Below are 15,437 nucleotides of genomic sequence, written 5' to 3'. Positions count from 1 at the left end.
AGCTGAATTCTTTAAAGAATTGGGGGTGCGCGGGGCTTGCGGGTTTAGATACTGCAACAGAGCAAACATTGCACACTACGTTCTTTACACGACTAGGACACGTCCATGACGCAACTCCAGGTGGGTGTAAAATGCATGTGCGCAACGGAAAAATATTGAACGCTAAAATGATATGGCCCTGTCTGACAACCCCCTGAAGCAGATCTCAGTATCTCTCAATACTCTTTAACATATAAATTACAACCTCTACTTAAATGAATGATTAAGGCAACTAATACTACTAAATGATAAACGTTGTTTCTTATTACACATTTATTGTAGATTACAAAACAACCCTTTATTACAAATGTCTATATTTCTTAACTGAAATTTCTGATCATTTGCTCAACTCTCCCCTTTTTATGGCCATGCGATCTAACATAAATAATGAGATATGACTGACATCATCTACGTACCAAACACTAGACGACACTACTTTCAAAGATGATCTACGGTGGTGTGGAACCTCAGTGGGAATAAATTAGAGTGATCACAGCTGTTTAGCTTTATAGCCCTAATAAACCTAAGCAATTAGCAATATCACCGTATGTACTGCATCCGGTTCATCGGAGTGATGGTTCTCGTACATGTCTGCGACGATGGAAGAAATCCAGCCACAAAATAAAACTCTTTCACCCATCTTTGAAAATAGTGTCTTCTAGTGTTTGGTACATAGATGATGTCAGTCATTTTGTGGTCCTCTGACTAATGTACTCTAATACAGGGTTATTACAAATGATTGAAGCGATTTCACAGCTCTACAATAACTTTATTATTTGAGATATTTTCACAATGCTTTGCACACACATACAAAAACTCAAACAGTTTTTTTAGGCATTCACAAATGTTCGATATGTGCCCCTTTAGTGATTCGGCAGACATCAAGCCGATAATCAAGTTCCTCCCACACTCGGCGCAGCATGTCCCCATCAATGAGTTCGAAACGGTAAGGCTTCTGGCTTAGCCTTTTCCGTAAGATTTTCCAGACCGTCGGCTGTGGTACATTTAGCTCCCTGCTTGCTTTATTCGTCGACTTCCGCGGGCTACGCGTGAAAATTGCACGCACGCGTTCAACCGTTTCTTCGCTCACTGCAGGTCGACCCGTTGATTTCCCCTTACAGAGGCATCCAGAAGCTTTAAACTGCGCATACCATCGCCGAATGGAGTTAGCGGTTGGTGGATCTTTGTTGAACTTCGTCCTGAAGTGTCGTTGCACTGTTATGACTGACTGATGTGAGTGCATTTCAAGCACGACATACGCTTTCTCGGCTCCTGTCGCCATTTTGTCTCACTGCGCTCTCGAGCGTTCTGGCGGCAGAAACCTGAAGTGCGGCTTCAGCCGAACAAAACTTCATTTCTACGTATCTGTAGTGTGTCGTGACCACATGTCAATGAATGGAGTTACAGTGAATTTATGAAATCGCTTCAATCATTTGTAATAGCCCTGTACTGTCTTCTATAGACGAGAGACGCCAACTCTCAGCCACAAGGATGGAGTTCAAATGACTTCTCAACGTCAGCATAGGCAGAAGGCACTGAACGATGCATACTCAATGACGACTTCCAACTCGGAGATGAAGTCTAGAATTGTATATGTTCACAACAGTACAGTGCCTAACTGTTCTAACTATAAACTCCCCTGAGAGCAAAGACAGCAAGTCTGTCTGTACTAACAAAGCCGATACTGAGCAACTGTCAGACACGGGGGCTCAAAACGGAAGACCCTTCCTCTCCACCACTGGCTTCCCAGCAAGACTCGGCTCCCCTCCCTCGTAACTGCAGAAGGCGAATCATATTCTCCAAACCCTGGAGTATTTTCCCTCTCTACAGATTCTTCCAAACGCCGGCCAACCATATTTTAGTCTTTTGTCGTCCAGCGCGGAAAGTTTGCGAGGGCATACCTACACTCGCACAATGGTACACTTCTGAGTAAAAATCCTTGGAAATAACCCAGCCTGCGTGATTTCCGAGGTGACGCTTCCTCGTTCCTCTCAGCTGCACCCAGGTTATCCTTCCACTCCGGCTACAATTTTCGGCCGGCCGCGACTCTATTATGCTCCAGTGCTTAGGTGCCCCACTGTCCGTCTTGCTACTCCCTGTGTTTAAGCAGGACCGACACACCTGTGCGGGCCTTCCACCCAGGGCTTTAGTTACACCTGCCGTTTCATCTCCACTGGCGTTCCGACCTCTACTAGTATAGGCAAACATTCATTACGCCATTTTGACGAGAAGGACACTCCGTCACCTTTCATGGAAAAGCGACAACAATTATTTACAAGGTGTACGTGACATTGTCAGTCTCTTTAAATATTCATATACACGATGTGCAACCTATGAAATGATACATGATTGTGGTTGTTGATGACGGCAAAGTATGTAGATGAGTGCTTGTAAGGTGTGAAATTATAGCCACCTCACACTCCAAAATTATTAATGCGTCTCGGCTGTAAGCGGCGTGCGCCGTAGCTCCGTGAACAACCCAGCTGCCTGTTTCCAGAAGTCTGTGCCGCAGGCGCGCGCTAGGCCGCTGCTGGCGCGGCCGGCCAATGAGCGCCAATCTGCTCCAGTTGACACTTCTTGACTCGCGCCAGTTAGCCCTGCCCGTCCCCCGCTGTCGCTGCGGCCGCTGCTCATGGAAATGCCTCCGTCTTCCCCACTTCTGCAGCTGCTGGCCGCGTATCGGCAAACAAACGCCGGCCCGAGCATCAGGCAAGGCGAGCGCGTGGCCTGTTAACTTACCACTGTGCGCGACGCCTCTGCCAGACGTGTTATTTTTTTTATTGCGTTGGCCGACCACCCTCTACCCAGGGTTGCCATAATTTCTGTCTCACAAACTGGACTTTTTTTTGGTCTTCAGTCTTCTCACTGGTTTGATGCGCCCCGCCACGAATTTCTCTCCTGTGCCAACCTCTTCATAGCACAATAGCGCTTGCAACCTACGTAAATTATTTGCCGGATGTATTACAATCTCTGAAACTTCCTGGCAGAATAAAACTGTGTGCCGGACCGAGACTCGAACTCGGGACCTTTGCCTTTCGCGGGCAAGTGCTCTACCAGGAGGACGGGTTGTGAGTCGTGCTTGGGTAGCTCGGTTGGTAGAGCACTTGCCCGCGAAAGGCAAAGGTCCCGAGTTCGAGTTCGGTCCGGCACGCAATTTTAATATGCCAGGAAGTTTGAAAACCAGCGTACACTCGGCTGCAGACTGAAAATTTCATTATATTCCAATCTCTGTCTTCCTCTGTAATTTTTACCCTCTACAGCTCCCACTAATACCATGCAAGTCATTCCCTGATACTTTAACAGATGTCTTATCATCCTGTCCCTCCTCCTTGTCAGTGTTTTTCACGTATTCCTTTCTTCTCCGATTCTGCGCAGAGCCTCCACATTCCTTACCTTATCGGTCCACCTAATTTTCAACATTCGCCTGTAGCTCCACATCTCAAATGCTTCGATTATCTTCTGTTCCGGTTTCCCACAGTCCATGTTTCACTATCATACAAGGCTGTGCTCGAAGCGTACATACCCAGAAATTTCTTCCTCAAAATAGGACCTACGTTAGATACTAGCACATGGAAAAATCCGGGAGATAAGCGAAGATTCCTGCACGATTACATCTCGGCGAAGTAAAGGTTCCGAAATCAGATACTGGGTCGTACAGCATACCTAGGAGCAGAGACATAGAGCGGAACACAATGTAGTAACGATGAAGAATAGGCTGATGCTTAAGGGATGTTCACAGAAGTGTTACACTCAGGAATGACGAAATGCATTTGAAGTTCTCTAACACACACGAGGTGACAATTATTCAACTATATGAAAAAAACGTAAATTAGTTAAATGCTACGGCGTGCACACATTTCATTCAACGTGTAAACGTCACTACAGATATTCGCATTTACGTTATGACATGTTAGATATGCCTGCCATCATTGTTGTGGCGCAGACGAACAGCAAAATTCTGCATGACCCGCTGAAGTGTCGGAACATCGATGCTGTCGATGACCTCCTGAATGGCTTTTCTCAGCTCAGCAATGGTTTTGGGCGTTATTGCTGTACACCTTGTCTTTAATATAGCCCCACAAAAAGGAATCGCATGAGTTCAGATCCGGAGAATATGGCAACCGATCGAGGCCCATGCCAGTGGCCTCTGGGTACCCCAGAGCCAGAATACGGTTCCCAGAATGTTCCTCGAGGACATCAAGATGGGGTCCATCTCTGTCTTGCATGAACCACATCTTGTCGAGATCAGGATCTCTTTGGATAACGGGGATGAAACCATCTTCCAAAGCCTTCACATACCTTTCTGTAGTCACCGTGCTATCAAGAAATATCGCACCGATTATTCCGTGACTGAAAATTGCAGCCGGCCGAGGTGGCTGAGCGGTTCTAGGCGCTACAGTCTGGAACCGCGCGACCGCTACGGTCGCAGGTTCGAATCCTGCCTCGGGCATGGATGTGTGTGATGTCCTTAGGTTAGTTAGGTTTAAGTAGTTCTAAGTTCTAAGTGCTCAGAGCCATTTGAACCATTTGAACATTGCACACCATACAGTCACCCGTTGAGGGTGAAGAGACTTCTCGCTCGCGAAATGCGGATTCTCAGTTCCCCAACTGCGCCAGTTTTTCTTATTGACGAACCCATCCAAATGAAAGTGGGCTTCGTCGCTACACCAAATCATACAGCGCACACAAATTCCCATCATGCTCCGCGTCCAACCATGCAGTTTGAACGTCCCAGCGCGAACTGTTGAGAAGTTATGACTATTTTACTTCACACAGTTCAACAATTTTCACCGTGAATACGAAAGAAGACAGCTCAGTTGAAGAGGGATGAACATCTCTAAAAATGAGCAATCAGAGAAGCTGGGCAGACAGACATACGTGCAAGTAGGGTAGCTGCATAGAAACCTTGTGCAACAGAAGTAATACTTCAAATGATAGACAAAAGAAGGACGTACAAAAATACTCAGTGGAAGACAGGAATACAGCAGTATAACAATCAGGAACGAAGTAAATTTGAAATCCTGGGAAGCCAAGGCGAAATGGCTGCAACAAAAATGTGAAAAAATCGAAAAGAAAATGGTCGTCGGAAGGGCAGATTCAGCATATATAAAAGTCAAAACAACCTTTGTGAAATTAAAAGCAAGGGCGTCAACATTAAGAATGCAATGAGAATTCCATTGTTAAGCATAAATGTGGGAGTGCACAAGCAGGACAAGTACACAGAAGACATCTATAAGGGGTAGGACTTTTCTAATACACTCCTGGAAATGGAAAAAAGAACACATTGACACCGGTGTGTCAGACCCACCATACCTGCTCCGGACACTGCGAGAGGGCTGTACAAGCAATGATCACACGCACGGCACAGCGGACACACCAGGAACCGCGGTGTTGGCCGTCGAATGGCGCTAGCTGCGCAGCGTTTGTGCACCGCCGCCGTCAGTGTCAGCCAGTTTGCCGTGGCATACGGAGCTCCATCGCAGTCTTTAACACTGGTAGCATGCCGCGACAGCTTGGACGTGAACCGTATGTGCAGTTGACGGACTTTGAGCGAGGGCGTATAGTGGGCATGCGGGAGGCCGGGTGGACGTACCGCCGAATTGCTCAACACGTGGGGCGTGAGGTCTCCACAGTACATCGATGTTGTCGCCAGTGGTCGGCGGAAGGTGCACGTGCCCGTCGACCTGGGACCGGACCGTAGCGACGCACGGATGCACGCCAAGACCGTAGGATCCTACGCAGTGCCGTAGGGGACCGCACCGCCACTTCCCAGCAAATTAGGGACACTGTTGCTCCTGGGGTATCGGCGAAGACCATTCGCAACCGTCTCCATGAAGCTGGGCTACGGTCCCGCACACCGTTAGGCCGTCTTCCGCTCACGCCCCAACATCGTGCAGCACGCCTCCAGTGGTGTCGCGACAGGCGTGAATGGAGGGACGAATGGAGACGTGTCGTCTTCAGCGATGAGAGTCGCTTCTGCCTTGGTGCCAATGATGGTCGTATGCGTGTTTGGCGCCGTGCAGGTGAGCGCCACAATCAGGACTGCATACGACCGAGGCACACAGGGCCAACACCCGGCATCATGGTGTGGGGAGCGATCTCCTACACTGGCCGTACACCACTGGTGATCGTCGAGGGGACACTGAATAGTGCACGGTACATCCAAACCGTCATCGAACCCATCGTTCTACCATTCCTAGACCGGCAAGGGAACTTGCTGTTCCAACAGGACAATGCACGTCCGCATGTATCCCGTGCCACCCAACGTGCTCTAGAAGGTGTAAGTCAACTACCCTGGCCAGCAAGATCTCCGGATCTGTCCCCCATTGAGCATGTTTGGGACTGGATGAAGCGTCGTCTCACGCGGTCTGCACGTCCAGCACGAACGCTGGTCCAACTGAGGCGCCAGGTGGAAATGGCATGGCAAGCCGTTCCACAGGACTACATCCAGCATCCCTACGATCGTCTCCAGTGGAGAATAGCAGCCTGCATTGCTGCGAAAGGTGGATATACACTGTACTAGTGCCGACATTGTGCATGCTCTGTTGCCTGTGTCTATGTGCCTGTGGTTCTATCAGTGTGATCATGTGATGTATCTGACCCCAGGAATGTGTCAATAAAGTTTCCCCTTCCTGGGACAATGAATTCACGGTGTTCTTATTTCAATTTCCAGGAGTGTAGCATGACACAAGAAGAAATAGGATCCCTTATTAGAGACAGATCTGAATTATTTGGGACCACAAAAGGCGGAAGGAATAGATAACATTCCTTCGGAATTTCTAAAGTCATTACGGGAAGTGAAATTAAAAAGAAGGCTTTCAGATCGAGTGAACAGAAGAGAGCTTTGGAACATCTTCAAAAACGAGGGCATCCGAGAATTTAAACTAAGTAACAACCAGTTTGCACCAGCAGACGAAAATTATAATAAATACAGGGAAAGAGAAGGCAGACCCAATAGAGATGAACAGAGAGGTGCGACAAGGATGCAGCCTTTCACCTACCATATTTAGCTTATACGATGGATATTCGGGAAGTAAGTTCCAATCGGTCGAGAAATGGAAACCAATGTGAAAATCTAATAAAGCTTTGCACATACATGTTCGACAGTGTCACTAGTACGCGTGTTGGTTGCATCACTGCGCTCTTTTCAGTTGTGAGCGCATGGTGAGCACACAAACATGAGTAGAAAATAGTGTCTCCCGCCAAGTATGAGGTGCTGGTAAGAGATTTCGCCTGATGTTATGCAGCCCACATTACAGAACTGTCATACGGTTCCTACTTCGTGACAATTCTCGGTCGCAGTCTGCAGGTGCAATGAAAATGATCCTGCAGCGTTTTCGATGGGAAGTGTTTGATCACCCGCACTACAGCCCGTAATTGGCTGCCTCTGTGTTTCATCTCTTCTCACATTATCTACTGGCTGTGAAAACAACATTTTCGAACAGACAACGAGCTGTAGATGAGCGTAGAGAATTGGCGGGAAGCACAGGCGGCTGCCTTCTACTTCCAACTGTTGCAGATAAAATATTTCTGATTATAACAGTGGTTTCCATTTCGCGATCAATCTGAACTTACTTTCCGAATAGCCCTAGTACTTAGACGCTACTGTTAGAAAGTGGAGTGTGTAAGAAGTTAAAAAATATGTCAGATTAATAGCAGGACACAGAAATACAGTTCTGTATATCGACGATCAAATGATTATTCAGAAGGCAGAAAATGACCTTCAGCCTGTCAGACATGTAAGAGCTACGATCAAAAATTTCAGTAACGAAGAGTGAAGTAATGATTTTCTAAGGGAAAATTTTCAGTACGTTCCAGTCTAGTACTATATGAACAGTTAAAAGGTTAGGCGTGACATTTTCAGCCGTTAGGCATCAGTACTACTAACGAATAATACAAAAACGCTGTCACTAATAAATTAAACAATATCTAAAATTTTACGACATAATGGCGACCCCGTACTCTACCATATGGAAGCGAATTTTGAACATTAACAAAGAAAGACAAAAGAGGAATACAGCCGGCTAAAATGCAATTCTTGAGGAAAGTTAAATTATGTGACCTGAGGGATCAAATATAGAACGTCATTATAAGAGAACTTAATTACTATAAATGACAAAAATATAGCGGTGATAAAATGAAAACATCGACAGATTGCGCAGAAACAGCCACTACACAGATAAAAAAGAATAAGTTGAATAAACATGCTCACAAATCTCTTTTCGGAACACCAAATTTATGACAAACATTAAGGCAATCCCAAAGATAACGAAAACTAAATACGGAAAAATTGCGTACAGTGACAAATTCAGGTATCTAGATGAGCAAACTGAACAAGAATTTTTGGAGAAAGAAGCCATTAGTGCAAGGGTTAATAAGATGACAACGGAGTACTACCTCACTAAGGCCGTTTAAATTAAGAGAGCAACATCCCTCAATCCTACACTTAGTTACTACAGGAATGTGCCCAGAAGCACTTTAAGCACAGAATGTCTAACTAAACATGGAAACACCAGAAATTACGGAAAGAATAATACTAAGGAAAATTTGGTACCAGTTAAAGAGAAAACATAGGACGTCATGATAGTGAACTTCTACGCATATTTAAAATTACAGACACGTAATTCGGTAAATTATAAATTAATTAAACTGGGAGGGACATACAGAAACAACGAATTACTCCACAAGATATTGAAGACTACCACTCAAAAAGAAGTTGTTAGATTCCAAAGATTTCCGTGTAAAACCTAAGAAGAAACTGAACAAGTCAACATTTTCAGATACAACAAGCTCTTCTTAGAGCAGTTGAGAAGGCAGCTGTAGTGAGATGAGGTAATGTGGTGTGAGGTAGCGATGACAGGGAAAGACCGCCTAAATTATAGTCCTTCTCGGCCTTTGGCTGCTGCATTCGGAAATTGCGCGCCAAAATGACAATTTTCTATTCTTAAAAGTAGACAAATTATACATCGCATATACTTGCATTTCATATTTAGAGCATCACTCAATAGAGTGCTATCATTCCGTTATTTCATAAGTATTAGTAACCAGCAGAATAATAAACAACTGTGGAACTGCAAAAAGGCAGACGAACCACTTTGGAGATCTCCGGATCGCGCCGGATGGCGGGCCAAGTGGTTTGGCTGTAAGATCAGAGCTCGTTCGGTAGTCTTGGATGACGGACATGTCGTCCGCCGCGGTGTCAGTTAAGACTTACTTTGCAATGTATAGTGTGTAAATCAGAGCAGGTTCGGCAGTGTCGGAAGACAGACATGTATGCTGCCACGGTCAATGTTAGTTAAGACTTTAATAGCAATGTATGGATATTTGAACATATAGTTGAGAACAGAGTGATACTGTTACGGAAATACGCAGTTCATTAATTTGCTGAGAAACAAAAATCATCTTTGACTCTAAAAAGGAATATAATTGTGCAGTTTCTGGTGTTCTGCCCATAAAAAGCGAGTGGTATCGCGTATAAACGAACTGATTGGAAATTTAATCATTTCTAGAATAACAGTTCCTTGCAAAGAGTTCCTTACAGCCTCAAGATTACGGATTCACGACCTGAGTGCTGTTTTCTGGGCAGGGTTGAGTTAATTTTGAGGGGAAGAGACCAAACAGCGAGGTCATCGGTCTCACTGCATTAGGGAATGATGGGAGAGGAAGTCGGCCGTGCCCTGTTAAAGGAACCATCCCGGCATTTGCCTGAAGCGATTTAGGAAAATCACGGAAAACCTAAATCAGGATGGTCGGACGTGGGATTGAACCGTCGTCCTCCCGAATGCGAGTCCAGTGTGCTAACCACTGCACCACCTCGCTCGTTTTCTGCACAGGCGACATCAACCACAGGGTGGTCCATTGATCGTGACCGAGCCAAATATCTCAAAAAAAATAAGCATCAAACGAAAAAACTACAAAGAACGAAACTTGTCTAGCTTGAAGGGGGAAACCAGGTGGCGCTATGGTTGGCCCGCTAGATGGCGCTGCCATAGGTCAAACGGATATCAACTGCGTTTTTTAAAATAGGAAACCCCATTTTTCATTACATATTCTCACATATTCTCGTGTAGTACGTAAAGAAATATGAATGTTTTAGTTGGACCACTTTTTTCGCTTTGTGATAGATGGCGCTGTAATAGTCACAAACATATGGCTCACAATTTTAGACAAACAGTTGGTAACAGGTAGGGATTTGAAATTAAAATACAGACCGTAGGTACGTTTGAACATTGTATTTCAGTTGTTTCAACGTGATACATGTACCTTTGTGAACTTATCATTTCTGAGAACGCATGCTGTTACAGAGTGATTACCTGTAAATACCACATTAATGCAATAAATGCTCAAAATGATGTCCATCAACCTCAATGCATTCGGTGATACGTGTAACGACATTCCTCTCAACAGCGAGTAGTTCGCCTTCCGTAATGTTCGCACATGCATTGACAATGCGCTGACGCATTTTGTCAGGCGTTGTCGGCGGATCACGATAGCAAATATCCTTCAACTTTCCCCACAAAAAGAAATCTGGGGACGCTTGCAACCTACGTCCTCATTTGCTGAATGTATTCCAACCTCTGTCTTCCTCTACAGATTTTGCCCTCTACAGCTCCCTATAATATGATGGAAGTTATTCCCCAATGTTTTTGTGGTGTCACCGCCAGACACCACACTTGCTAGGTGGTAGTTTAAATCGGCCGCCGTCCATTAGTACATGTCGGACCCGCGTGTCGCCACTGTCAGGATCGCAGACCGAGCGCCACCACAAGGCAGGTCTCGAGAGACGTACTAGCACTCGCCCCAGTTGTACGACGACTTTGCTAGCGACTACACTGACGAAGCCTTTCTCTCATTTGCCGAGAGACAGAATAGCCTTCAGCTAAGTTAATGGCTACGACCTAGCAAGGCGCCATTAACCATTTGTAACGTTGCATGTACCTCAAGATAGAGTCTCACTTGTATCATCCAGAATGCTGTATACCAAAGGACTATATAAAAGTTAAGTGTTCTAGTAGCTACGTTCTTTTCTTTATCACATTCATTACGAATCCTGTTCCAGACTTAACGCCAGACGGCGTGAGTTGACGCGTGCCCTTTCGGCTACTTCACTGTGGACTGGCTGCCTTAACAGTCCACCACAGTTTTAACAGATGTCCTATGATCCTGTACCTTCTTCTTCTCAATGTTTTCCACATATCCCTTCCCTCTCCGATTCTGTGCAGAGCATCCTCATTCCTTCCCATATCTTTCCACTTAATTTGCAACATTCTTCTGTTGCACCACATCTCAAATGCTCAAATGCTCAGATCCGGCGAACGTGCGGGCCATGGTATCGTATTTCGACGACCAATCTACCTGTCATGAAATATGCTATTCAATATCGCTTCGACCGCACGCGAGCTATGTGCCGGACATCACGTTGGAACTACATCGCCATTCTGTCATGCAGTGAAACATTTTGTAGTAACATCGGTAGAGAATTACGTAGGAAATCAGCATACATTGCACCATTTAGACTGTCATCGATAAAATGGGGGCCAATTGTCCTTTCTCCCATAACGCCGCACCATACATTAACCCGCCAAGGTCACTGATGTTCCACTTGTGGCAGCCATCGTGGATTTTCAGTTGCCCAATAGTGCATATTATGCCGGTTTACGTTACCGCTGTTGGTGAATGACGCTTCGTCGCTAAATACAACGCGAGCAAAAAATCTGTAGTCGTCCCTTAATTTCTGTTGTGCCCAGTGGCAGAACTGTACACAACGTTCTAAGTCGCCGCCATGCAATTCCTGGTGCACAGAAATATGGTACGGGTGCAATCGATGTTGGTGTAGCATTCTCAACACCGACGTTTTTGAGATTCCCGATTCTCGCGCAATTTGTCTGCTACTGACGTGCGAATTAGCCGCGACAGCAGCTAAAATACCTACTTGGGCATCATCATTTGCTGCAGGTCGTGGTTGACATTTCACATGTAGCTGAACACTTCCTGTTTCCTTAAATAACGTAACTATTCGTTGAACGGTCCGGACACTTGGATGATGTCGTCCAGGGTACCGAGCAGCATACATAGCACCCGCCCGTTGGGCATTTTGATCACAATAGCCATACATTAACACGATATCGACCTTTTCTGCAATCGGTAAACGGTCCATTTCAACACGGGTAATGTATCACGAAGCAAATACCGTCCGCACTGGCGGAATGTTACGTGATACCGTATACTTATACGTTTGTGACTATTACAGCGCCATCTATCACGAAGCGAAAAAAGTGGTCCAACTAAAACATTCATATTTCTTTACGTACTACACGAATATGCACACTGCTGGCCATTAAAATTGCTACACCACGAAGACGACGTACTACAGACGCGAAATTTAACCGACAGGATGAAGATGCTGTGACATGCAAATGATTAGCTTTTCAGAGCATTCACACGATTGGCACCGGCGGCGACACCTACAACGAAGTGACACGAAGAAAGTTTCCAACCGATTTCTCATACACAAACAGCAGTTGACCGGCGTCGCCTGGTGAAACGTTGTTGTGATGCCTCGTGTAAGGATGAGAAATGCCTACCATCACATTTCCGACTTTGATAAAGGTCGGACTGTAGCCTATCGCGAATGCGGTTTATCGTATCACGACATTGCTGCTCGCGTCGGTCGAGATCCAATGACTGTTAGAAGAATATGGAATCGGTGGGTTCAGGAGGGTAATACGGAACGCCTTGCTGGATTCCAACGGCCTCGTATCACTAGCAGTCGAGATGACACGTATCTTATCCACATGACTGTAACGGATCGTGCAGCCATGTCTCGATCCCTGAGTCAACAGATGGGGACGTTTGCAAGACAACAATCATCTGCACGAACAGTTCGGCGACGTTTGCAGCAGCATAGACTATCAGCTCGGAGACCATGGCTGCGGTTACCCTTGACGCTGCATCACAGACAGCGCCTGTGATGGTGTACTCAACGACAAACCTCGGTGCACGAATGGCAAAACGTTATTTTTTCGGATAAATCCAGGTTCTGTTTACAGCATCATGATGGTCGCATCCGTGTTTGGCGACATCGCCGTGAACGAACATTGTAAGCGTGTATTCGTGATCGCCATACTGGCGTATCACCCGGGTGATGGAATGGGGTGCCATTGGTTACACGTCTCGGTCACCTCTTGTTCACACTGACGGCACTCTGAACAGTGGACGTTACATTTCTGATGTGTTACGACCCGTGGCTCTACCCTTCATTCGAACCCTGCGAAAACCTACATTTCAGCAGGATAATGCACGACCGCAAGTTGCAGGTCCTGTACGAGCCTTTCTGGATACAGAAAATGTTCGACTGCTGCCCTGGCCAGAACATTCTCCAGATCTCTCACGAATTGAAAACGTCTGGTCAATGGTGGCCGAGTAACTGGCTCGTCACAATACGCCAGTCACTACTCTTGATGAACTGTGGTATCGTGTTGAAGCTGCATGGGCAGCTGTACCTGTACACGCCATCCAAGCTCTGTTTGATTCAATGCCCAGGCGTACCAAGGCCGTTATTACGGCCAGAGGTGGTTGTTCTGGGTACTGATTTGTCAGGATCTATGAACCCAAACTGCGTGAAAATGTAATCACATGTCAGTTCTAGTATAATATATTTGTCCAAGGAATACCCGTTTATCATCCGCATTTCTTCCTGGTGTAGCAATTTTTATGGCCAGTAGTGTAATAGAAATGGGGGTTCCTATTTAAAGATACGCAGTTGATATCCGTTTGATCTATTTCAGCGCTATCTAGTGGGCCAACCATAGCGCCATCAGGTGTCCCCCTTCAAGCTAAACGAGTTTCGTTCTTTGTGGTTTTTTCGTTTGAGGCTTATTTCGTGAGATATTTGACCCAGTCACTGTCAATGGACCACCCTGTGGTCCACTCAGGGCGGTGGAAGCAAATAGGCACCTTGCTTGCACTGCAATCTCAGTACAAATGAGATCAGTGGCACGTAATCTGTGGTAACACAGAGAAGGTATGAAGGAGAGAAATATTTTTGAGAGAAGAGGTTTATCATACGCACGTACATATGACTATCTCTCTCTCTCTCTCTTTCCGTAGCTGCAGATACTTTGGACAGAAGAAGGAAGAGAGAAACATCGCGATATGATAAGAGAAATGAAGAAGAAAAGAAATAATAAACAGTTGAAATGAACGTAGGCCATAGTGGTAAGAGAAGAAAAGGAGGAAAAAGAATGCGGCGAAGCAGATTAGTTATCGTGGATAATAAGCCAAGAAGAAAGAGAGGTGTAGGATGACCGAGAAACAGATGGCCTACGTGAGGACGGAACAGGCTTTAAGCCTGCTCCACGGAGAGAAGAAGACGAAAGAAATGATTATCCGCAACGACATTCAGTGGCTCAGATAAGGAGTAACGAATACTTTGTAACGAGTGCGTGTCTACACCACTGAGTACACACGGCACAGAGTTTACTCGCTACTTTTGGATACAGCGCTGAGACACACAGGGCCCCTCCTTGTGGCCGGCGGACGCCGGAGAGGAGCGAGTGGTGGTCTATCCTGTGGGAAGACGCGCCGGCCCAGCTGCGGCCGGCCGTGTTATGATAAGTGGCCAGATAGGCGGCGCTGCGGCACAAGGGCGGCCCCTGTGTGCGGCGGGCCTCCATTAACGCCCCCGCCGCCCCCGCCGAGCCACGCGATGGCTCCGGTATCGCGCGCGACCAAAAAGTGCCGCTCGGGGAGCCAGACGCGACACGCGCTCCTTACTCTGTCCCCACACCGTATTTCATTCGCGTACGCACGCGGCCAGGAGAAATAGCTAAACTACGCAGCTCAGAACAAGTTCCGCACCACCTGAAAATCTGCGAACATACGAGGGGCGTTTGAAAAGTCCGTGCAAAGTCCGAGAGATGGCACTCTACCGTATCTTCCTTCGTCGTCGGCGTTGTCGTTCTTGCCGTGAGGCACCGTTATGCCAAGAGGAAAGGCGCGTCAATCTTAGAGCATGAGATATGGTAACCTTAAGTCATGACACTTCCCCCATGAACCATGGACCTTGCCGTTGGTGGGGAGGCTTGCGTGCCTCAGCGATACAGATGGCCGTACCGTAGGTGCAACCACAACGGAGGGGTATCTGCTGAGAGGCCAGACAAACATGTGGTTCCTGAAGAGGGGCAGCAGCCTTTTCAGTAGTTGCAGGGACAACAGTCTGGAGGATTGACTGATCTGGCCTTGTAACATTAACCAAAACGGCCTTGCTGTGCTGGTACTGCGAACGGCTGAAAGCAAGGGGAAACTACAGCCGTAATTTTTCCCGAGGACATGCAGCTTTACTGTATGATTAAATGATGATGGCGTCCTCTTGGGTAAAATATTCCGGAGGTAAAATA

This window comes from Schistocerca nitens, chromosome 10 (genome assembly GCF_023898315.1).
Source record: "Schistocerca nitens isolate TAMUIC-IGC-003100 chromosome 10, iqSchNite1.1, whole genome shotgun sequence".
NCBI lineage: Eukaryota > Metazoa > Arthropoda > Insecta > Orthoptera > Acrididae > Schistocerca > Schistocerca nitens.
This window is presented reverse-complemented; position numbering follows the sequence as displayed.